Source organism: Aotus nancymaae, unplaced genomic scaffold (assembly GCF_030222135.1).
Source record: "Aotus nancymaae isolate 86718 unplaced genomic scaffold, 86718_ANA_hifiasm-v0.15.2.pri h1tg000030l, whole genome shotgun sequence".
NCBI classification, from domain to species: domain Eukaryota; kingdom Metazoa; phylum Chordata; class Mammalia; order Primates; family Aotidae; genus Aotus; species Aotus nancymaae.
The window spans coordinates 38,214,729-38,240,153 of NW_026988443.1; the positions used below are offsets into that span (position 1 = coordinate 38,214,729).

Here is a 25,425-nt window from a genome sequence, read left to right on the forward strand (position 1 = left end):
GGAAGGAGAAAGAATGCGATGAAAGAATGAAGTTAAAGTGAACTAAGTGGGACACATCTTTGGTGACAGACCCTAAAGGCAAAAACAAAAAAAGAGCTGAGAAAGTTGAATTTTTAGGAGAAGATAAAAATCCTTTATTTTCCTTCTACCCTAATGACACCTTCTCTTTGGACTCACCCTCCTGTGAGAGTAGAAGGGGAATGGGAGCAGCTTAAGCAGCAGCTGCCACCTTGACCATTATTCCCAAACAAATTGTCCAGGGCACCAGAAGGCATGAGTTCCATGTTTCCCAGCCAAGGCTCTTCCAACCAGCAGTGCTGATGGGAAGAACAGGCAAGCCAGAGTGCCTTGTCGAGTGCAAGACTCACCACCCATAGAGGCTCCACCCAAAGCCACTGGGAGAACCAACACATCCCTGCAGAGGATAGAATACTGTTGTGCTAGTGGCCACATCCCTTGCAGCACAAGCTCCTCTCGAATGCTTCCCAGAACCTCACCCCAAGGGACAGTCAACCAGATGTGTGCTTCCACGTTTTCTTCAAATGTGTTTCATTTGCCTCGGTTCAACCTCATTATAATGGCATTCGCATGAGAAGGTAGCATGGTGGTGCAGGTTTCTGGAAGTGGGATCGAGGCAGTTCCCTCACCTTCCTTACTGAAATTCCCCAGTGCCCTTGGCTTACTCATCCCTCAGCGTGTTTTCTTCTCCTTATGTCTTTTTTTGTCTGAGTTCTCTATCATGAGTGTCCTCTTCTCTGAATTCACAGCCTTTGTGCCTTCTCTTCATACTAACCATGCTAGGCTAAATAACGCCCTCCCCCCACTTCCCAAAGATGTCCACATCCTAGTCCCTGGAACCTGTGAATATGTGACCTTGTACTGTAAAAAGGGCTCTGCAGCTGTGATGAAGTGAAAGATATTGAGATGCAGCAATGACCTTAGATTATCAGGATAGGCTCCGTTTCATTATAGAAGGCCTAATAAGAGGGAGGCAGGACCGGGCACACTGGCTGTAATCCCGGCACTTTGGGAGGCTGAAGTGGGTAGATCACTTGAGGCCAGGAGTTCAAAACCAGCCTGGCCAACATAGTGACCTCCCCATCTCTACTAGAAATAGAAGAATTAGCTGGGCATGTTGGCGGGCGCCTGTAGTCTGCTACTCAGGAGGCTGAAGTAGGAAAATCATTTGAATGCAGGAGGTGGAGGTTTAGTGCACAGAGATTGTGCCACAGCACTCCAGCCTGGGCAACAGAGCGAGATCCTGTCTCAAAAAATTAAAAAATAAAAAGTAAATTAAAATTATATTTTAAAGTTAAAATAGAGGGAGGCAGGAGAGTCAGAGTCAGAGAAGGAGATGTGATGATAAAAGCAAGAGGTTGGAGCCACACGAGGAAGGGTCCACGGATCGAGGAATTAGGCATCTCCAGAATCTGGAAAGGGCAAAGAAACAAATGCTGCCCTGAAGATTCTAAAATGAACATATCTCTGCCAGCACCTCAGTTTTAGACTCTGACTTGTAGAACTGTAAGAATACATCTGAGTTGTTTTAATGCACTAGGTCTGTGGTCTTTTGTGTAGCAGACACAGGAATCTAAGACACTAACTCTCATCTATTTCCTCTTCCAATCCATGAGGGTTCCCCCAATGGGCTCCCTCTATATTCAATACTGTCCATTGGGCATTCATCTATACACACCCCAAGCTTCCCACCCAGGGGTACTGTGTGTGCACCATTTGAGAAACACTGCCTCTGCACAGGAATTGCATTGTAATCATCCTTGCATCCACCACAGTGCCCACATGGGCTTTATACATAGCAAACACCCAGTAAACATGTGTTTAATTGCTTAGAAAACCAGTATTTCATTGCTATCCACAATGGGCCTCTTAAAATACATTCATCACCAGACCCATTTATATTTGTCCAGAGTTAGTCATGCATGATGGTAGGAGAATGGAATGAATAATTTTATTTTTGCCATGAGGAAGTAAACATTTTATTGATGGACTTTGTCATCCTGTGTAATAGAGTCTGAGGATTTACTCTGCATTTTAGAACATCAGACATATGGAAAATCTATTTGACGTGTAGTTCTCAGTTCCTGACCTTATGTCTTTCTCAGTTCATTATTTCTACCTCTCTCTAGTCATCTGGATTTGGAGAAAGAACAGAGATTTTTAAGAAGCGTTATTCATTCCTTCATAGTCTTGGAGTTCTCCAAATAGTACAAACAAATGATCTATTTTTAGATGACTAAATTATACTAGAAGAGTGGTTCTTAATCAGGGGTGATCTTGCCCCCAGATGACATTTGTCAGTGTCTAGGGCATTTCAGGGGGTGGGAGGGGAATGCCACTGGCATCTAGGGGGCAGAGGACGGGGTTACTGGTAAACTTCCCACAATGCACTGGACAACCCCTCTCTAATAAGAATTATCCAGCCCCAGATGTCAGGGTGGACAGCTGAAGTTGCCCCTTCTCCACTCTCCCCAATTAGAAGTATCTGCTGAGGTAGAGAAACCCTGGGCTGGAACAACAGGTGGCATCATGGTCAAATGACCTCTGATTCAAAGCCAGAGAGCTGATTTAAAACCTGTTCAAAGCCATTTCTAAAAACCTGGAGGCTTTCACTGACTGCAAGTTTGGTCTTGGGCAAAAATGTCTTATGACTGCTGGAAAAGCTAAGAGCATCTCAAAGTCCAATGGCTGGCATGGAACATGGAACTTGGGCCCTCGCCGTGCATGCTGGCCTTCTGCATTCCTCTTGGTGCCTCTTTTCAAGAGGGATGTTGGCACATTCAGATGTGTGCAGGGTAAGCAACCTGGGGGAAAAAAAAGAGTGGGGGGAGCTTAAGAAGAAGAACTGTGGCGGCACAGAAAACCAGATTCCTCCAGCACTGGTACTGCCACTTTATAGCCATGGGACCTTGGGAAACTGACTCACCGTCCTTGACCCAGAGTTTCCTCATCTTAGGGGGAATTAGCAGGAAGCGTGTAATGAGTTAAAGTTCAAGTGTGAAGCGCTTAGCACTGTGACTGCCTCCTCTAAGCACTTAATAAACAGGGCTATTGATGCTTATTATTCAAAACAGGAGAGGGCTCCAACTCAGACACCTGAGGCACAGTAGGTGGAGCTAAGACTGGGAAACGAATGAGTGAGGGACAGGTTCAGTCATCATTGTGCAGCATTTGAAGGAGGCCGTCTCTTGTGGGCGGAACTAGGATGAATGTTAGGAAAATTCCACAGGCACACTGGGCCTCAACCTGGGGAAGCCCCTCATGCTGCTGAACGTGGATCAGTGGTCCTCATTTTGGCAACCAGCAGAGGCACCTAGGTACATGCCACCACCTTGAGGCAGGGGCCACTTGAGAGTAGCCTGGGTGGACAACTGAAGTTGCTCCTTCTGCACTCTCCCCAATTAGAAGTGTCTGTAAGTTCAGGCACAGGGAGATTTTGAAGCTCTCCCATTAGAAAGTCAATAGTCTGCCTACCTCATTCTTTAGCAGGGATGCCCCGTAATTAATCAAGTGGGCTGAAGGAATAAAAGCGTCCTGTATGCATTGCATTCCATGAGCAAACAATGGCAGGAAGCAAATGCCCAACGGCTGTGGTAGGCATAACAGATGACAGAGTAGGAATTGGTGCATGTTGATGGCGGCGGCTTTATCGTAATGTAGTCAATTAGCAAACTGTCCTAATGGCTAAGAGGCACACTGGCTAGAATGTGTTCTTGTTTCTTTGTTTGTTTGTTTGTTGGTGTTTTTGTTTTTGTTTTTTGTTTGTTTGAGACAGGGTCTCACTCTCTCACCCAGACTGGACTACAATGGTGTGATCTTGGCTCACCACAACCTCCACCTCCCAGGCTCAAGTGATTCTCCTCCCTCAACCTCCCGATTAGCTGAGATTACAGGTGCATGCCACTACCCCCCAACTAATTTCTGTATTTTTAGTAGAGATGCGATTTCTCCATGTTGGCCAGGCTGGTCTCAAACTCCTGACCTCAAATGATCCACCCGCCTCAGCCTCCCAAAGTGCTGGGATTACAGGCGTGAACCACCACGCCAGTTGGCTGGCATGTTTTTAGGTGCTTAGTAGACATTGCATTCTTTTTCCAGGGCTGCCATAACCAAGTAACATAGACTGAGCAGCTTAAACAGCAGAAATGTAATTTGTCACAATTCTGTAGGCTAGGAGTCTGAGATCAAGGTGTTGGCAGAGTGTGTTCCTTCTGAGACCTCTCTCCTTGGCTTATAGATGGCTGTCTTCTTACTGTGTCCTCACAGAGTCTTCCCTCTGGGCCTGTCTGTGCTCTTATTCTTCTCATAAGGACACTGGTCATATTTGGTTAGGGCCCACCCCATCGCGATCTCCTTTTAAACTTACCTCTTTCATGCAATCACATTCCGAGGTGCCGGAGGTTAGGACATCCACATAAGTCTTTGGGGAAACACAATTCAGACCAAAACAGGTGCCACTAAAATTTGGTAGCACCTTTTAAAGGGGCTTTGAGTGGAAAGCAGAGAACCTGTGGGTTACATTAGCCACCAGAGCAGTGGGGACTCTCACGATCTCATGAGACCAAACTCCAGGTCAAGGCACATCCGGTTTGGAACAGGCTAGCTTTAGCATTGAAAACAGGATCTTTGCACAACAGGAAGGTTAAAGAATGAGGCATGTATCTAAGAAAAACATGCAAGCAAAATAAAAATTCCCGCACGTTGCCTTAATTGTCTTTAGAGAAGGAAGTATCCCAGGGTAAGAATCATTAGGGCATGCTCTGTGCCCTGCATTTTATTTCGTGTTTTCAGGAGCACCCCTCAAGTTCTGGGCAGGCACAGTTGCGTGCCTGTACTCGCCAGCAAGGCAAAGAGGCCCGTTTGCAGGATTGGAGGCAACGTTTTATATTTTACTTGCATTATCCAATTAGTCTACATGTCTATCCTTTTTTGGGAAAAGACCATATTGCCGCTTGAGTCTCAGTATTACATTGTTTTCCTCTAAGTAACTAGACTCTCTGTTTAGCTCACCACACATCATATCTGCCATGTGCTGTCACACACTAATAAAAGCATAGAGAGGTGTGTAAAACAGTATTGCTTCTCTAAAAATTCAGCCTTATTAAGTTTGTCGGTACATCACCTGGATTTTTATTAAAGTTGTAAAAATGTTCCGCAAAGTGACTTTGAAGTGACAGTGCGCTTCTGAGCCACGTTAAAGAAATGTTCAGGTGGAGAGCTCTGTTACTTTCAAATACTAGTATAATTCTGGCCAAATATCCCTGTTTAAAATGATCTGAGCACTTTAGGCCTTTTACCTAATGTGCGGATTACAGTTCAAGCCAGTAGCAAGGAAACTGCGTGTTTCAGCCTCCGTCTCTACCATCCAGCAGCAAACAGATCAACCCGGGAAAGGAGCAGCTGCATGCACTCCATTCACTGAGGATTCTTCCAACCCCCTCTCCATCTAATGGGCTGGGGTCCTTCACAGACGTATTGATAGATGACAGTGTGCCAATCCAGCACCCACCAGAAATGATTACTCCACCAGGGACCTCATCTCATCTTCTGCCATTGGCCTTCCACCCTACCTTCTTCCATCTTTTCCACAGGACCCTGTGACATGCCTCACCCGTGTCCACATAGAAGGTAACTCATTTTCGTGAGAAATGGGGTTCTTTGGGTCCGACTTATTTTTGATAAAGCCACACTGGTTTGCAATGAGCATTATGTTCTTTTAGACAGAGTTGGGGAGGAAGGGAAATTTTGAAGGAGGGAAACACCAAGCAAGTAGATAGATATTCGCATCTGTCAACTTTTCCCATCACCAAGAAAAAAAAAGGCCTGGTGTGGTGGTTCACACCTGTAATCCCAGCACTTTGGGAGGCTGAGGCGAGCGGGTCGCAGGATCAGGACATCTAGACCATTCTGGCTAACATGGTGAAATCCCATCTTTACTAAAAATATAAAATATTAGCCTGGCTTGGTGGCACATGCCTGTAGTCCCAGCTACCCAGGAGGCTGAGGCAGGAGAATCATTTGAATCCGGGAGGCAGAGGTTGCAGTGAGCCAAGATCGCATACGCACCACTGTCCTCAAGCCTGTGCAACAGAGCAAGACTCCATCTCTAAATAAATAAATAAATGGTTTCCTCTTCAAATTTGTAGGTAAAAAGACATGTTACTTTAACTTTACCCCTTACAAATGGTATGTTTACCTATCAGCTGGGACTCTTTTAGTTACAAAGGAAACCTGACTCAATCTAGAATGAGCTGGGGAAAGTGAATTGATGTATCTCACATAACTGGGAGATCCAAGGGTGGATGTGGTTTTAACCAGAACTGGATCTGAGTGTTTGGGGAAATATTCAAATAAGAACAGTTAACAGTGGATACCAGCCAATCAGAACAGCCCATGCCAGTGACATCAGCCCTGCATGTGCCATCAGGATGGGGCTATCAGGATTCTCTCTCCCTCTTGACTGCCTTCCTCATTGTCAGCGTTACTCTTAAAAAGGCTTTGCTCTGGTTGCAAAAGGTCAGCAGTAGCTCTGGGTCTAACAGCTCACCAACTCTCCATCCCAGAGAGATGCCTGTCCAGTATTCTTAAAAATTCCTAGACTCATCCTCACTGGTTCAGAGTGGATCTCTAGCCCAGCCTACACCCATCACTGGCCACTGGTCCCATCCAAAACCCTGGGGCAGTGAGGGGAGGGGTGGCTGCCCTAATCCGAGTCAAGTGGTCTTACAGGAAGAAGAGAAAATCAGTGCCACAGAAGCCACAACAATCCCATCCGTTGCAAATCACACAGTAGTAAATGGCACTTTGAACCCTTTCTATAGTTTCTAGAAATGCAGGGAGGATCACATTGCTTTAGTGTCTTGCCCCAAGTGCTGTTAATATCCCTGTCCCTAAAAGATTGATTTTTATTATTGGTGGAAATGCTTAACAGAAGTGAAATCTATACTCTCAGTCATAGATAGCAGGCATAAAAATTAAATAAAACACTGTGAAGCATACTTCCAAAGTGACTGCATATCTAGCTATGCTGCCCCAGTGAGCTGGAGTATGTTTTCATGAGGGTATTTGGTAAGCATGGGGGAAGTTGTTTCCCAGTGTCCCACCACAGAATGTTCTGCAAACATTCGGTAACTAACCGTGTGGTGCTTTCTACCTCTGTAACTAACGCTGGAGACTTTGACCTATTGACTTGGACTCTCAGCTATCAGTAGGAGGTACAGTTTCAGAACATTCAAAACATTGTCTATAGAGACTGCAACGTGTGACTGTCACAGGATAGACTCAGGAACTGTTGCATATTCGTGAGTTAAATAGGCAAAATGTCTGACATCCTGGCATCTGTGGATGTGTTTGTTTTACATTTAGTAGCTTTTCTATAGAAGGCAGAAATGGGAAATGCCTTCTTAATCTGCTAGGAGGAGAGAGTTCTGATGATACTCATCTGTCTTCAATGAGAATGGGTCTTTATCTTTAATTCCTAATTACAGTTTTTGCCAACTACCTTTATCTATTTCCCTTGTGATTTTCAGAAAAAGGAAAAGGCTTGAGTGTGTTGCTTCTGCCCATCTGTTTCTTTACATCATTCGTGATCTCAGGTAATTGTTATTTGCTGAGCAAGGACTTTCCAGCTAGGATTGAATAAAGCTGTAGCTAGGTTTGAGAGTGAGAGTTTTATTGCTATCATTTAGAGTATTTCTTCATTCATTCATGCATGCCTTTGCTCATAAATACCCCCACTTCATTCCACAAAAGATATGAAATAGAGCTTTATTGCTATGAATTCATGTCATGCTGGCATAAATATGAAGCTCTGTGTAATAATCACTTGGGCTATTCCTCCACGTGGCGCAGTTACTTATGGCCGACGAAAAGTCTGTTTTCCCATCAGAGGCTAACGTTCCCCTTTACTTGATGGGGGTTTGGATAATGCTTCATTCACAGCTGTTTTTCACTTGTGAAAACCCATCCACTTTATCCTTACTGACCTTACTCTGACAGGTGGTGCCAGGATTTCCTGCAGGCAGTTGTTTGTTTTGGCATTTTGGAGTATTTATACTGGCTGCTGTAAGGGAACCAGGAGCCTGGGGCTTGTAAGTACCAGGTCTTGGTAAGTCTCCTTCCAGGTGGCAGCAGCAGCAGCAGCGTTAGTATTCTGAATACTACCCTGTGTCTGAAATGATGTTTTTATCCATTAGAGTTGGGTGCAAGCAACAGAAATTAACTCTGAAGAATGAATGCAAAAAACAGTGTCTTGGAGGGCAGTGTGTGGCTGACAGTCAGGCAGGTCCCTCAGGGGAGCCCTGGGTGGCAGATTGATGCTCAATGCCAACTGTCAGCCCAGGCTAGGGGTCAGACTGGGGAGTGATTATGATGCCTTGGCATGGGTCAGGGCCCACTTCCTAGCCAGGGAATGATCAACCTTGACAACAGGCTGTGACAGGGGTGGGGTTGTAGCAATTAGGGTGTTATCACCAAAATGAAGGAAGAAGAAATGCCTTCCTGGGGGGATGGGGAAACAACAGCTGTCCACTACCCTCCCCTTTTGCAGTAATTTTCTCTCCATGTTTGATGACTGTTCTATCAGATATTGTTAAAATCTTTCCCCAGGATATGCAATTTACCTTTAATATCATCTTCTTGATATGGTCTTCCATTTTGCTGAGTTCATGTTGTTTTCCTTAAAGCTAGGAAAACTTAGACTTGCTCAGTTTTTTTTTTTTTGGTAGACTTTGTTTTTCAGAGCAGTTGTGGGTTCACAGCAAAATTGAGCAGAAGATAGAGGGAGTTTCCACATGTCTCCTGCCCCCACGCATTCACAGCCTCTCCCATAATCAATATCCCCCACCAAACTGGGACATTTATTACAACGAATGAACCCACATTGACATGTCATGATCACCCAGAGACCATAGTGCAAATTAGGGTTCCCTTTTGGTGTTGGACATCCTATAGGTTTGGGCAAATGTATAACAGCATGCATCTACCACTGTAATACCGAAAGAATAGTTTGAACCTTAAATATCCTTAAATATCCTATGTGCTCCACCCGTACATCTGTCCTTCCCTCCAACCCTTGGCAATCATTAATCCCCATTCTGCTGCACCCCTCACTGGCCTCTTTTGCGTGTGTGTGTCTTGAGTTGGACTCTCACTCTGTTACCCAATCTGGAGTGCAGTGATGTGATCTCAGCTTACTGCAGCCTCTGCCTTCTGGGCTCAAGCAATTCTCCTGCCTTGGCCTCCAGAGTAGCTGGGACTACAGGTGCATGCCACCACCTGCCTAATTTTTGTATTTTTAGTAGAGACAGGGTTTCACTATGTTGGCCAGGCTGGTCTCAAACGCCTGACTGCATGATCTGCCCGCCTCAGCCTCCCAAAGTGCTGGGATTATAGGTGTGAGCCACCGCGCCCGGTCCAGCCTCTTTAATGATCGTTTACTTGGGTAAATACAGTCTTCCGGTCCTGCTCTTTCTCTCCAAAATCAAAAACTCTTTGGAAATCTCTAAATTTTTCAAATCAACATCATTGCCTATAAAACTCTGTCAGACCCTCCTTGAAATGGGGTGCCAGCCATTAAAAAAAAATGAGAAGGCTGGACGCCATGGCTCACGCCTGTAATCCCAGCACTTTAGGAGGCCAAGGCAGGTGGATCACTTGAGATCAGGAGTTCAAGATCAGCCCGGCCAACATGGTGAAACCCCATCTCTACTAAAAATGCAAAAATTAACTGGGGGTATTGGCATACACCTGTAGTCCCAGCTACTTGGGAGGCTGAGGAAGGAGAATCACTTGAACTCAGGAGGCGGAGGTTGTAGTGGGCCGAGCCGGTGCTGCTGCACTCCAGCCTGGGTAACAGAGCAAAACACTATCTCCAAACAGACAAACAAATGAAGACTTGTAGTGATTGCTTTCCTGTAATACCCAAAGCTACCCTGACTTCTTCCCCACTTTTTGTACGTATATATATTTTCCATCTTCTCCTGTTGGGTTTGGTGGGAGGACCGGTCTGAACTGCCTGGTTCACCACACATGAAAGCCCCTGTCTGTGCTTTCTTCTATCTTGGGAAATAGACTCAGGGCAGCTGAGAAACAGACCCAGGCCACCCTGCGGAAGGACCACTCCATCACATCAGGACGAACCAGGCAATGATGTGAAATGGGCACCCACTGTGAGCCAAGGGCTGAGTCTTGGCGTCTATTTTCTCCTTTAATGATCATGGGGACACTGTGAGCTCCTGTCACCTCTCAGTGCCTCAATTTCCTCACGTGTAAGTGGCAACAATAATTCCTTCCTCCAGGACTATTGTGAGAGTTTGAGAGCTAGTTTGGAGGAAAGTAGGCCAATTAACCAGCTCCCCTGCATGCAAAGCTTGTTATTTCTCTGTGACAGAGGCAGCTCTTTAAAATCTTACCCTGCACGTTCTGCAGGACACCTTTCTCTGGATTTTTCATTCACACAAACCCCTTTCAGTTCCTGCTGCACTCTGCATGCCTCTCCTGTTGTTGAGAGGCTGAGGAAAACCCACTGGCACTAATTCACCACTCTGGCTTGATGAAGTCTCTTCCTGCTGGTCCAGGCATTGGCCTCTAGAACAATCAACCACTGTCTGGTGGGAATTCTGTTGACATAACTGTCTTACTTTGGATTGGGACAAATATTGGAGAAAATCCCATAAAATACCAGCAGGGAAGTGGGAAGTGGGACAGGAGGGGAACACAGCCCACACACTCTGCATTGTCCAACCAGCCACCATTATGCGTGCAGGAGCTGAATCCCAGAAGAACACGCTCCTGGCCTTTCTCCATCCGAGTCATACCTATAGGCTGGGGGAGGTCCCCAGACGCCGGTGAGACCTTGCCCCCATTCCATGTCCAGGCTCCTGACTGTAAGAAGAAATTCAAGAATGAGTCAGAAAATAGTAAAAGTACGGTGATGCATTGCAAAATGAAAAGGACACACCCAAGAAACGGGAGTGTGAGCGTTTTGAAGAGAGAAGGAATCCCTCTCAAGGGGGATTGGGGTTGCTACCTCTATGCATTTCTTGAACCAAGGAGTGGAATATTCACGAACGTTCCTGAAAAAAGGTGGAGATTTCTCAGAACTGAGGTGTCATTCATTTTTGCACCAAATATGGGGCTCCTGGAACTGTGGTGGTTCCGGTGGGTGTGTGATTTAGTATGTTAATGAGTATGTAACTTACTAAAGGTCCTAGGGAAAACCCAGGTCAAATCCAGCGCCACATTGGGTCCAGCTGGTCTTAGCCAGCTTGGCCCGCAGCCTGGTGTTTCAGGGTCTTAGCCCCTAGCTTCTGCAGCTATTTCAACATTTTCCTCTTCCTACTCATGTGAAACTACTGACTGGAACTTTTTATTCTTCCGGGACCACCCTGTATTGTTCCTGTCTCATGGCGAGCAAGGGAGCTGGGGTATAAATGCCCCAGTCACTGGGTGAGGGCTGCACCTGAGAGAGGTACTAATTCCTCATCACATCCAGCCTGCTGCACAGATGAGCAAAGGCCTTTGACTGTTGGTGCAAGTTCTCCGGCAAAGGAACGTAGGTGCTGACAGGTGCATTTGGCGTGAGCTGCACTGTAGGGGGATGGCTTCCAGGGCACCCTCAATGCCTCTAAAAACCATTCACTCCTTAAAACCAGCTCATTCAGCTCCTAGGGCTTCTGGCTCTCTTTCAGACAAGTCATTGCAGAGAGTCAAGTAGCCACGTGGAATTGCACTGAGCAGGCACGTTTGACAATGACATTTTGATTCCAGAATGTGTCAAGTTTTGTTCTCAGAATATGGCCAGATCCTAATAATGTCTGTCCCCTGTTGAGGGATCACTGCGTACAAGACCCTATGTGAGGTATGTTAAGTCCATTTCCATTCAGTCATCTCAGCAACCCTGCGAGGTAGCTGCCACTCTCTCAAGTTTCTGGACTAGGAGACGGAGCTGTGGGGCGGTTATGCCACACTCCATGTCACTCACCCACAGCCGACTCACTACATGGTGGACACAGGATCCATACCCTGAATGTGCGTGGCATGGTCAAGCTCCGTGTCTTTTCCAGCACCACATTTTCAAGCACAAAAGCTGGATTAGGTAAGTGCTTACTTACCAGGGTGCGTTAGGAGCATATCTACTGAGTGCTTCCTGCATACACATGCAGTTATACACACCTCACATGTAAGAATTTAAACCCCCATGACGATGCTAGGAGGCGTGCACTGTTATTTCCACTATAAGGTGAGGAGGCTGTGGCATATAGTGAAGTTCAGTGCCATGTCCTCAGACACCCAGTATACCAGACACCAGTCCCGAACTGGTGTCTTCATAACACACAGCCACTGTGGAATACACTGACATCAGCTTCAGTTGATTCCACTCACTGTGGGGGAGAATTTCCCTGAACCAGTGCCTGGCATCTGCCCAGGAGGCACTGCAGCACAGGGGACAGGGAGGTCAGACTCCGCTGGAATCTACATCTCCCTGCACACAGTGAGGCCTGGCATGGCCTACTGCATGTCACTGAGCCTCTGTTTCCTCATATTCAAAATAGAATCAAGCTTGTCTTTCTGGCTGGTGGGTGAAGATGGTTGGTGAAGATGGCACTAAATGAGAAGGGACCAGGGTAGGCGCCAAATGGTTGCTGCTACTGAGTTTGGGGCAGGAGTGCTGGTGGTCATCTGAGTGCCAGCTCTGCCTGACCCTGATCCAGTACATATGTACATGCACAGACACACATGTTCACACACTCACACATGTACACACATGTATGTCATGCACATACATGTGTACACACACATGCACACGCCATGCACACACATTCACACATGTGCAGTCACACAGGCACACACGCTCCATTAAACTTTGTAGAGTTCCTCAATATTACACCCAAGTCAGTATTCATGGAGCACCTATTGCACACCAGCATTATGCCAAGCACAAGAGATGAGGGGAATTTGGGTGTGATGGCTCACGTCCATAATCCAGCACTTTCGGAGGCCGAGGCAGGAAGATTCCTTGAGCCTAGGAGTTTCAGGGGAGCCTGAGCAACATAATGATATCCCACCTCTATAAAAACAAAAAACAAAAAAAAGACACAAGGGGAGCCCAGAAATGAAACAGCCAGTGGAGGCATACCACCTCGTTTTCACAGGAAGCAGCAAAGATAGGCTGCCAGACACCTGTGCCATGCTCCACTGGCTTCTGCCCTCTGAGAAAAGTGGCAGTCTGACTCATGAGAGCCGGAAATGAACTCAGTGGAATCCCAAACCCAGGGCCGGTCCATCCTGGAAGATAAACCCCATGGGGCCTTGTGACTACTGTCTCTTCTTTCTAGCAAGGTCCTGGCATAATTTTCTCTCTGCCACAGGCTTTATGGAGTGGGTTATAACTGTGCCTGAGATAAACTGGGTTCCAGCAGAGCATTCCTAGGTGTGGAAGGCATCAGGCACTCCTGCCACTGGCAGGTTTCATGTATACACCTGTATCATCAATAGTATGGTGTTTCCGTATCGTCAGAACTCAGCGCACTGTTTCTGGCCAGCATGATTGTTTGATCTAGACTGATAAGGGGGGTCAGTGATGAGCACCTGGCACACCCAAACTCTGCTAGGGTCAGGTAGCTGCCCTCCTTTGAGGCTTGACCAAAGTTACCTGAAAGTCACCACCAGTGGCCATCCAGAACAGCTTAATTGGGGGTTGGCAGCCCATCTGCGGTGACGCACTGCCTGTGTCCTCCAAAACCCAGTGGATTGGAGAACTGAGTCACAATGAATCTTGTTACCCATACCCGGAGCCCTGAAGAACTCACGTTGTTTGCATTCCCAGCCACAGAGAGGTTGCCTTCTCTTGATCTTTGTAGCAATCAAATGTCATTTAGAGGAGAGAGATTTGTTGTTTAAAAATATTTTTTAATAACAGCTTGAGTTTGTTCTTGTAAGGCTGCTCCTGGGTCCGAGACCCCAGAGGAGTGGTACACTGCCTTGCAATTACTCCGCAGTGGACAAGACTGGTATGTTTTGCTCTGCGGAGAGTTGCTGAACACCACCTGTCTGAACAAGGGACTCTTTGTGGCTGTCTGGTCATTATGTATACCACATGGTCCTGCCCCTGAGTAGCTTGTGGCCTCCCAGGAGCTGTTAAGAAATCCAAACCAGCCAACAACTTAGTTTTTATAAAAGCGTCTGGCGTTAACCACGTGGCGAGTGGTCCAGATGGGAATGCTGTAGAAGCTCAAGGGAGGAAGAGACTCCAGGGGCTCAAGAGGTTTAGCAGGACTAGCAGGACAAGACAGAGTTTGAATGGGACCATTGCAGCTAAGTGGAATAAGGAAAAGCTGATAGTGCAAGAAGGTCAACGATCTCGGACGTATCTAGGGACTGTGGGGAAACTCATTTTCTAGAGTTGAGAGATTGGATGAGGAAGTGCAGGCTACACTCTGGAGACAAGCTAAATAAACTGGACTTCATTCTGAACTGGGAGTGGAGGCGTTCCATGGGCAGAAGAGCACCGTGGGAGGATCCAGGGGAGAGTGGAGCTCCAGAGGCTGTTAGGAAGCCAGGTTCCCATCCAGGGAAGAAAGAGAAGGACTCAGAGTGGGGAGGAGGAGTGTGCCGCCGTGAGAGGTACGCACGGTATTCAAATATTCAAATTCCAACTTTGCCGCGGGTTAATTTAGTGAACCAGTGCTGGCTATACAATCTCTCTGAGCCTCGCTTTTCTCATCCCTGAAATGGCAATAATAATCCCAGCCTCAAACAACGCTAGTTAAAATTGTATGAAATATCATGTATGTAGTGCCAGCTACATACATACAGTGTCCAAGCCCATGTAGGGGATCCCTGTTCTTCGTAGGGAGATGGTGTGGCAGCGTTGTCCTGCAGCCAGTTCACAGCAGTTTGCAGAAGCCAGTTGTTACCATTTCTTCCCAGCTCTGCGTTCAGCGACATCGTGAGAGTAACTTGAAATTGGCCACAGTGGAAGTACCTCTGTCAATGGAATTAGGCAGACACTATTAATTCAGGTTTTCCCCACCTCCAGAGAATCAGATGTTAAACATTTGCCAGTGTACTTCTGGCAAAGAAAAGGAAAAGAGCCAGAGGTAGTGACATCAAGTGAGAGAAGACCAACCCTGCAAACCCGAGCCACCTGCGCTGATGTGTCCCGTTGTCTGTCCCACACCCTCGCAAGGCGTTTTGTCTTGGTTTGTCCACCAGAATCGCCACATCTTACTCGGGTTCCAGTGCTGAGCTATTTGGAAACCAGGGTGGGGGGTGGACTTCAGTGTCATCTTGCTAAAAAAGCTCACTGATGAAAAGTGTCTTGTTAAGACAGAACTTCGTATTTCTCCCAGCCTTTATACAGCAGCCACGGATAGGATCGTTGACTTGATCTTACTACACTGAGGCCCCGCTGAGGAAGGCCGAGTTCCTAAATCATGCGCCTGACAGGTGCCATATTTCTGAGCACAGAGCCAAGCTGTGACCTTCTAGTTTCACAGTAACTAGAGCCGGGTGACATGCATAATAAAGGGAATACATGGAGCATTTTAAAAATATTGAATGAAACTGGAATCATACAGATGTGTCGGTCTGAAACTGGTTACCAGAAGCAAGGTGATCAATCTTCCTGCCTGTCTTATGATGCTGATGTGACAACCACGGTGACTTTCACTTGGCAAAAGGATTTGGAAGTATCTGGGCTTGATAACCTCCTTCATGCCAAGGACCGTGCTCTGTATATGATTTCATCTTTTCACCTACTCTATGAGTGAGGTTTTAGTGTCTCCATTTTATACATAGGGAAGCGAAAAAGCTTGGAAGGTTAGCACCTCTCTCTCCCCCCCACAGATATTAAAGGGCTGAGCCAGGATTTGAGCATAGGTCCATCTTATTCGCCTCTGCTTGACCCATCGTCTCCAAGCTGCTGCTCAGCTGGAGGCTCCTCCGTGACGTCAGCTCACCATGGCTCCCTCTGCCTAGAATGTTCTCCCTTGCCCAGGCTTTCATGTGACTGTCTCCTTTTCACTTCGATCTCACTCTCTTCTCCTCTGCAAGGCTTTTCCTGATCACCTTCACTAAAGAAGCCCTCCCCAACCCTGCCCACCTGTCATTGGTCACGTCCTGTACTGTTGCCCAACGGGACGGCTTTCAGAGCACGTACCACTCTCTGAAGTTACCGTATTGTGGGTTACCTGTTTGCTTGTAATCGTCCTTCCTCTTCTAGAACGGAAGCTCCGTGAGAAAAGGAACTTATATCTTGTTCTCTTTCATAAATGCAGAGTACATAAGAATGTGTGGCATATAATAGCTACACAATAAATATTAAAAGAATGGATGGACGGATGGACAGATGCATAGTTCCATGGAAGAATGGATGGATGGAGGGATACGTGGATGGATGGATGCATGGATAGACACATGGATGAATGATGAATACATGGATGGGCAGGCATGGATGGATACATGGATGGATGAGGTTGTACAAGCTCAAACGAGCTCACATTGGAGGAAGCTCCTTCTTAGTTGAAGCCCCTGTGACTGTGTTGCAGCCTGTCCTCTGCCATCTCCCTGAAGGAGTCTATCTCCTAATCTCTCTCCTAGAGACCTGTATCCCTACTTTATCCTCTTTTCCCAACCTGAGCAGTGTCAGCCTCAGGAGCAAGATGAGTGATAAAGTGTCAGCAAGGACACAGAGAGCTGGGTGAGCAGAGGCTTTGTTGTAACCAGCAACCAGGAGCTACTCCCTTGAGATGGCCTTTGGGTGCAACCATATGTGACTTCCCAGCCTTCCTTCCAGCTTCCCCAGGATCATCACACCCCTGGGACTCCCTTATTGGTGTCCTCATTAGGCCAACAAATGCAAATTAACCCCTGACTCACAGATAATGGGGATACAGAGTTACCACAACACATACGACCTCTGTCATCCAGTTTCACCCAGTCTAGAGAAAGAGAGAGATCGATAAACAGACCCTATTAGTATAAAAGCTAGCACAAAAGTGATATTTGAGGTGAAACCATGACAGTATGACAACAGCAGAGAGAAAGGCACATCAGTCAAATTTAAGGAAGGAAGGAAGGGACAGCTGGACAGACTTGCAGGTAGACCAGAGCAAGGATGTCCAGGCACAGGAAACAGCATAAGCAAAGGCACGGTGGCCTGAGAGGGCTCGATCTGTTCACTCGACACATGGGCAGGACTGCGACGGGTCTTGTGTATCCTACTGTGGAATCTGAGCCTGGGTCTGTAGCCACTGGAGATGCCTAAAGGCCTGAATGCAGAAAGATGGCCTGATTGGATCTGAATTTTAGAAAAAGCTCATTCAGACACAAGACCAGACTGGAAGGGAAGAGAGAAGAGGCTGCGAGGCCACGTAAGAGACAAAGCCAGCCTGGACCAAAGGAGTAACTAAGAAAATCGAAGGTGTACAAGAGCTCAGAAAGCCGAGGAAGGCAGAATGGAAATGCTTTGGTGGTTAACTTGATGCAGAGGGTAAAAAGGAGGGGTCTGAGCCATTTCACTGGTTGGGAATAAGGTTCCTGACCTCCTCACTGATGTCCCTGAGATCTAGCACACTTGACTCCACCCTTTGCCTGAGTGTCTCAGTCACATGGCTGCTTGGAGGCTTCTCAGCAAGTCCCAGGTGCCTGTCTCTGATCCAGTGGCATCAAAAACCCATGGGAGGTGTTAAAACCAGAGTCCTATGCCCCACCTCAGACCCACCAAATCAAGATCTCCCATGCCTGGGCCTGGGAATCTGCATCTTTGAGTCCCACAGGTGATTCTGGGATCCACTGCTATTACGCATCACTGGGAAACACGAGTTCAGAATCCTCCACTAACTTGGGGAAGAGGGCCAAGTGAGGTTTTAGCGTCTCCATTTTGCACATAGGGAAGTAAAAGCTTGGAAGGTTAGCGCCTCACTCCATGCCCCACAGATATTAAAGGGCTGAGCCAGGGCTTGAGCATGGGTCTTTCTGATTTGCCTCTGCTTCGCCCACTGTCTCCAAGCTGCTGCTTGGCTGGAGGCTCCTCCGTGACCTCAGCTCACCCTGGCTCCCTCTGCCTGGAATGCTCTCCCTTGCCCAGGCTTTCACGTGGGCACCCTGTGAAACCCCCTCCAGGCCCACATAGTTTTGCTGACATACTGAACGCCAGGTCTGTATCACTCACCCTATCACACACGGGCACAGAATCTCTGTAGGAGGCAAGCGGTCTGATGCATCCTGGTCATGGTCTGGCTGATGATCTGTGTTACATCCAGACATGGAAGGCAGCCTGAAATAGCCTAAGACAAAGGCAGTCATTTCTCTGGCCAACACTGTCAGAACATTAAACAACTAAAATAGCAACAAAGGGATGGGCCAAGCAGTCAAGTTTGGGAACAGCTTTAACGACTAATTTCTAATGAGAGTTTCAAAACACTAATTTTCCAGAGCAGAAAATCAAGTTGTGCTCATTTATAACCCGTCATCTGCAATGAGATGGAGGATATTTCTTTCTGTGTTGTCAGTTAACTTTCTGAGCAGGACAGAATACAAAGTAGGGGAGCTGGGCCATAAATCAGCTCCTTGGAAACTGATAAATGGGTATTGTACAAATACTGCATTTGCATTGGCGCTGAGGACATAAATCTAATTCTCATGATCTTACTTTAGAAAAAAAATATCCCTTTGAAGTCAGAGTGAGCAATTTATGTAGGCATTCTTTCCTGACTGTTTATTTTTCTCAGCTTTTGAATGACGGTCTTTGCACTGCCTGCACTTAGACAACATTGTAAAATGTTGCATTGTCCTGTAGAGAAAACTGGACTTCGGTCTGAAACTTACCACAGGGATAATTCTGTAACTTTTGTGCTCAGCCATGAATAACAATTGCTTTGGGAAAGACTGTCATCATTTATTAGTTAGAAGACACCTTAGAGACCATCATTTCGCATGACCTTGGTTTTATAGGTGTGGAAACTGAGGCCCAGGAGTGATGGTCATGTGCTGCAGGTCACAGGCCAAGTTTGTGACAAGATTAGGGCATCTGTTCAGGTTTGGGGCAAACAAGGACCCTAGGCAGGGTCCATTCATTCATTCATTTATTCATTCATTCTCCAGGCAAATCGCTATGTCGGCCCATTCTGCTGTAGCCGTTGGAACTAAAAAGGCAGAGCCTGCAGAGGACACTCTGGAGGTCTTTTGTTTGTTCAGCATTTGCCAAGCGGGCAAAAAGGAAAGAAAAATCAAAACATCCCTGTCCTCTTTTGACCTTCTATAATTCAAGAGTATTCTGAAGACTGTCGAGGGAGGGGTGTTCTCTTTGTGCCTTGTTTTGTTCTGTTTTAGCAGCTCTGGAAATCATGGAGAACTCCCTTCCTTGAAGTTAACTTTCTTAGGTATAACAGCGATATTTATTTCTGAGATATAATTCACATACGGTAGAATTCAGCCGTTTAAAATATATAGTTCAATGGTTTTTAGTGTCGTCAGAGAGTTGAGCAGCCATCACCACCATCGATTTTACAATATTTTCAACACCCTAAAAAGAAGCCCCGCCCCCCTTGGCCATTACGTCTCCCCTTCTCCCCACAGCCCTAGCGACTGCTAGTCAGCTTTCTGTCTCTGTGGGTTTGCCTAGTACGGACATTTCACTGGAATGAAATCATCTAGCACGTGAGATCCTTAAAGGTTTCGTAGCAGGAAGACATCAGCGTGGGAAGGGACGCCGCTTAGTATTTGGAGAAAAGATACATTCGTCATTTTATTTTCTGTTTCTCAACTTGATAAAAGTTTTCCAGCAGGTGGAAACGTTGAAAGAATTTTACAGCAAGTACCCTTTGCCCCATCGCCCAGATTCTCCCATGACATTTTCCTCTGCTTGCTTCATTTAGTGCACACCTATCCATCTGTTCCAGAGATCACCACCGCGGCAGCGGGTTCTCAAAGAAGAACCTTCCAACCTTCCTCATTGAGGAAGAAAAATGTTCAGTTTTACTAAAGAAAATATCGATGTTGGAGATTGTTTAAGCCAAGAATCTTAGTAGGACATCAACATTAGAAGCCCTGAAAGATAAAATGGCATTCAAAGGACACAAAAGGTGGAGTATAGCTCTCCAGGAAAGGCCTGTGTGTTCAGGACAGAAGGAGTGAGGACCAAACAGGTTTGGGAACGACACATCCCTTGATGGGACCGGTTGACAACTTTGCTCTCCAGTCAGAGCAGGGTGGCCCAGGGACTGAACCAGATGGTTGGCAGAGAGGGCAGCCATTCCCGCCCTCTGCTAATGGGCTCTCTTCTCCAAGGAGCTTTTGGGATTTGAGGGTTTAAGTATCAAGTTTGACTGATGCTTTTGGAGGGAATAATTGAAAACTGCCTGAGGGAAGGTGCTTTGCTTTTTCTTTTGTGAGGCAGAAGCTTTTGAAAACAGTGATGGTACAAAGAGCCACAGCACAGCTGGTACAAAGAGCCGTAGCTCCTCTGAGGAGTCCATTATGCAGAGACACGTACTCAGATGTGGGTAGCAGTGAACGTGCTGTGTGGAGAAGGGGAACGGCACCGTGAGCAGGTCTCGGAGCCACACACCGCGTCTCTCTGCCTCACCGTGAGCAGGTCTCGGAGCCACACACCGCGTCTCTCTGCCTCAGAGTCTATCCTTGACCACAGGGTGTAAGTCCTTGATGTGCACACAGGGCCCTGGAGAGAAGCCGCCTGCTCTCACCCGCTGACCCCACAAGCCTGTGAGCCATGAGTGGTGTGATTGGCTAAGGCTTGAATGGCACTAGCTATGTGCATGTGCATGTGTGTGTGTGTTGTTAAGACACATTTAACTGGAGTTCCTGTGAAGTGAGGAGAAAAGGTCTTGACGAACAACAGTTCAATAGCTCCTGCCAATATGTGCAATGCGATTCTTTTTAGTGAGTGAATTAGGCTTGATCGGAACTACGTTAAAGCTTCTGTTGGAACAGGAATTCAAAATGCTCGTCTTTGTAATTTACCCGTTCAGTCACCAGTGTTTACCAAGTGCCAGCGGATGCCTGGGGAGAAGAGAAAGCAAAGATAAATAAGCTCATCTCTCGGCCTTCAAAGCACCGTGCCCAACAGGAAGGAAAACACACAATCACCACATGCTGTTTTTATTGTATATATGTTTACATTTCAGGTTGGGCCTTGTGAAATTGCTGCCGTGACCAGAGAAATGGCAACTGTATGGTTCAACCTAACATTTAGATAGTATTGTGTTAGCTCAGGCTGCCATAACGAAATAGCATAGACTGGGCAGCTTAAATGTAGACGTGTATTTCTCACAGTTCTGGAGGCTCAAGTCCAAGATCGTGGTTCTAGCCGGTTCAGTCTTTGGGGAGGGCTCTCTTTCTGGCTTGCAGACAGCTCCATTCTTGCTGTGTCCTCACGTAGCTTCATTTCCTTGGGGCATGTGCCTGGAGGGTGGGGGGTAGGGAGCATACGGGGTCTCCTTTTGTAAGGACGCTCATCCTATCAGATGAGAGCTCCATCCTCAGGACCTCAGGGAACCTTAACTACTTCATAAGGAGGCCCATCTCCAAATACAGCCACACTGGGGGATAGGGTTTTATCAGCATACATGTAGTTCCCAAGTAAGTATAAAATGGATATATTATTTCTGTGTATACATATCGTATGCTGTTACATATCATATATGACATACATATACATACATGTATATATAGTGAATATACCATCTATAGTAATAAGGTTTCACAAAGAAGAGAAAATGGAAATGTAGAGATATAAAGGAAATCATCTTTGTAGTACTAGTTTTTTTAATTGCCAAAAAAATTCTTATTGCGAAAGAAATATGGGTTCATGGTAAAAATTTAAGAAACTGAGATAAGCAAAAATAAGAAAGATGTAGATCCCACTAGCCAGATACCGCTACTCCTGAGACCTAGGCCAGACAGCGAGTCATCCCTGTTTTAAGAGCTTGGGTGCTGGGGTTGGACTACTCCCCGTACTAGCTGTGTGTCCTGGAGCCAGCTACTTAGTCCCTCACCACCTCTGTTTCCTCATCTATATAATGGGTCAATAATCCCACCCACATGAAGTTATTGTGAGAGTTAAATTAGCTGACCCACATAAAGTCCTTAGAAAGTCCCCGGCACAAAGCAAGTGCTCAATAAATGTTATCTTCAACTCTATTATCCTCATCATCATGGTCATAATTATTACTGCAACTGCCGCTAGCATTCCCTTCCAAGGTATTTTCTCAGCCAGCAGCAACAAATAGGTTTGGGATCATATGTCGAGCCCAGTGAATAAGAAGGGCTTGGCACACAGGGCTTGATGCGGTCGTCGCCAGGTCATTACTGTGTTTATGAGAAGGGGGCAGCAAGCCTGCCGCATACTCGCATGTGGACCCTGACTGTGCTGCACACATACCTACATACTATGAAGATTAGACCTGCCATCTTTACTTCATGTATGTTTTCATCTTGTCATGCTGTGTTCATCACGGCTTTTAATGTCTACATAGCATTCCATTTTCACTTTTGATCAACAGTTACCTGATTGCTTTTTTATTTTTCTTTTATTTTCTTTTTTCTGAGACAGAGATTTGTTCTTGTTGCCCAGGCTGGAGTGCAATACCATGATCTCGGCTCACCACAACCTCCACCTCCCGAGTTCAAGCGATTCTCCTGTCTCAGCTTCCCGAGTAGCTGGGATTACACGCATGTGCCACCACACCCAGCTAATTTTGTATTTTTGGTAGAGATGGGATTTCTCCATATTGGTCAGGCTGTGAAACTCCCAACCTCGGGTGATCCGCCCTCCTCAGCATCCTAAAGTGCTGGGATTACAGGCGTGAGCCACAGTGCCTAACCATTTTTTTTATTTTTCTGTACTAAACATTGATGGAGAAAATATAATTGTTGCTAAATATTTCTGCCAAGTAAGTTTGAGTTTCGCTTTATTCTAAGGCCCTCTCTCAGATCGTCACAGTGCAAATCTGAGTATTAAAGGCTCTGAGAGTTCTTGCATTCCCCAATTTTGGAATGTGCTCCCTTTAGCTATTTCTTTAAGCTAAATTATTAGAGGAAGCATTTCTGGATCAAAGACAGTGTACAGTTCACAGAGATTTTCATTTATTTCCCTCTAGAATGTTGTTTTAGGAACTGACAAACTTAGAGATACCTCCTTCTGGGCTAAACTGTGACTTTTTAAAATCACAATTCGATGAAATTTCAAGACACTAAAATATATGGAGATATTCTTTTAAAAAATCAAACAATTGAACCAAATACAAAGAATCACGTGGTGGTTGGTTTTTTTTTTTCACTTTTATTTTAGATTCAGGGGGTGCATGGGCAGATTTGTTACCTGGGTATATCGCGTGATGCTGAAGTTTGGGGTATGAATGATCCCACCACCCAGACAGTGTGCATAGTACCTGATAGTTTTCAACAGTTACATCCCTTCCGTGCTCCCCCTTCTAGCAGTACCCAATGTCTATTGCTCCCATCTTTGTGTCTGTGTGTACTGAGTGTTTAGCTCCCACTTATAACTGAGAACATGCAGTATTTGGTCTTCTGTTCCTGTGCTAATTTGCTTAGGATCAATGGCCTCCAGCTGCATCCATGTTGCTGCAAAAAACACAATTTCATTCTTTTTTATGGCTGCATAGTATTCCATGGTATACACATACCACATTTTCTTTATCCCTAACACCATTAATGGGCACTGGATTGGCCCCCTGTGTTTGCTATTGTGCATAGTGCGGCGATAAACATACAAGTGCATGTGTCTTTTTGGCAGAACAATTTGTTTTCTTTTGGATATATACCCAGTAATAGGATTGCTGAGTCAAATGGTAGTTCTGTTCTAAGGTCTTTGAGAAATCTCCACACTGCTTCCGACAGGGGCTGAACTGATTTGCATTCCCACCAACAGTATATAAGAGTTCCCTTTTCTCTGCAGCCTGGCTAGTTTCTGTTATTTTTTGACTTTTTAATAATACCCATCCTGACTTGTGTGAGATGGTATTTCATTGTGATTTGGATTTGCATTTCTCTGAGGATTAGTGATGTGGAGCATTTATTCATATGTTTCTTGGCCACGTATATGTGTTCTTTTGAGAAGTGTCTGTTCATGTCTTTTACCATTTTTAATGGGCTTATTGTTTGCTTGTTGGATTGTTAAAGTTCCTTGTAGATTGTGGATGTTAGACCTTTGTCAGGTGCACGGTTTGTGAATATTTCTTTTCATTCTGTAGGTTGTCTGTTTATTCTGTTCATAGTTTCTTTGCCAATTTTTGGTTTTGGTGCAATTGCTTTTGGGGACTTTGTCATAAATTCTTTGCTAAGGTCAATGTCCAGAATGGTATTTCCTAGGTTTTTTTTCGTCTGGATTCTTTTCTGGTCTTCTGGCAAGTCAGTTTAGAAGAGGTTGATTTATTCAGAAAGTATCCATTTTTCTTTTCTAGATTTCAGACAGGAAAATGTAAATTGAGTAAAATTCTTGTATATAAACTAGCTCAAAGGTTTGTGGAAGATTTAAATGCTGCATGACAGGTAGCGGGTATTCAATAAATGCCAGTTGTGAATACTGCTTTTCAGATTAAATAACAAGGCTGAGAGTAAATGTTTTGGACAGGCTAGCTACTCTTCATACATCCAACCTAAAGGTAATCATCCTGGCTTATTTATTCAACAAATATTGAGAAATTCACACTATGAGCCAGATCCTAACTAGCCATGAGGATAGTAGTGAATGAGACAGTGTGGAGTTTCCATTCTAGTGGGAAGACAGGCAATGAACAAGCCAGTGAATGTCTGACCACACAACTGGTGTGATTACAGCTTACAGCTCTTGCCCATGGGAGAGTCAACAGCGTAATGGGATGGAGAGTAACTGGAGGAGGCCACCTTAGATGGGCTGGTTAGGAGGGAGGTGACGTGTGATCTGAAGGATGATAATGAACCAGCCAAGGGGAGCAGAGAGAGGAGAGACCAATAGCTAATGCAAGGGCTGGGAGGACGGGAGAGCCTGGCTGGCTTTGGGCTGCAGAACAGGATGAGTTGATGGAAGGAGATGAGCAGGGATCAGCATGTGAAGCCCCAAAGGGTTTGAAGCCTGAAAGGTACCTGATGTACATTTTTTAAATACCATTCTCCTGCTCTGTGGGCAAAAGAATGGAGGACCCAGAAACTGCAGTAGGATTGTATTTCTTCACTAGTGCTAGTGTAGAACCTCCTACATCCAGAAAGATGGCACAGCTGAGCCACATTCCTCCTGGCAACTGACTTTCCCACGTGTGGAAACAGCTGGCACCCTTGTACAGAGGCAGGCTTGCAGGCCCAGGATGCATCTCATCCCTCTTGCTAATCTCAGTGCTTGACACCACTGACTACACCAAGGGCACCAAACGCAACTGCTTCCCACAG

The 25,425-nt window shown here is 45.9% G+C and overlaps 1 protein-coding gene and 1 long non-coding RNA gene across 3 annotated transcripts in view; one reads left to right on the top strand and one right to left on the bottom strand.

Annotated features, from left to right (window-relative positions):
* CDH13 (cadherin 13) overlaps positions 1 to 25,425 on the top strand; it is a 1,193,479-nt gene that overhangs the window by 1,101,095 nt on the left and 66,959 nt on the right. The window lies entirely within an intron of this gene.
* LOC135277291 (uncharacterized) overlaps positions 12,902 to 25,425 on the bottom strand; it is a 53,435-nt gene continuing 40,911 nt past the window's right edge. The window contains exons 2-4 of one of the 2 annotated variants that reach the window (XR_010344918.1): positions 21,314 to 21,444; positions 18,194 to 18,308; positions 12,902 to 14,154 (exon numbers count right to left, since the gene is read on the bottom strand). This is a non-coding gene — a long non-coding RNA (uncharacterized LOC135277291). Of the gene's footprint in view, positions 14,335 to 18,193; positions 18,309 to 21,313; positions 21,445 to 25,425 lie in introns of both variants that reach the window. The other variant, XR_010344916.1, reaches the window with a different exon arrangement.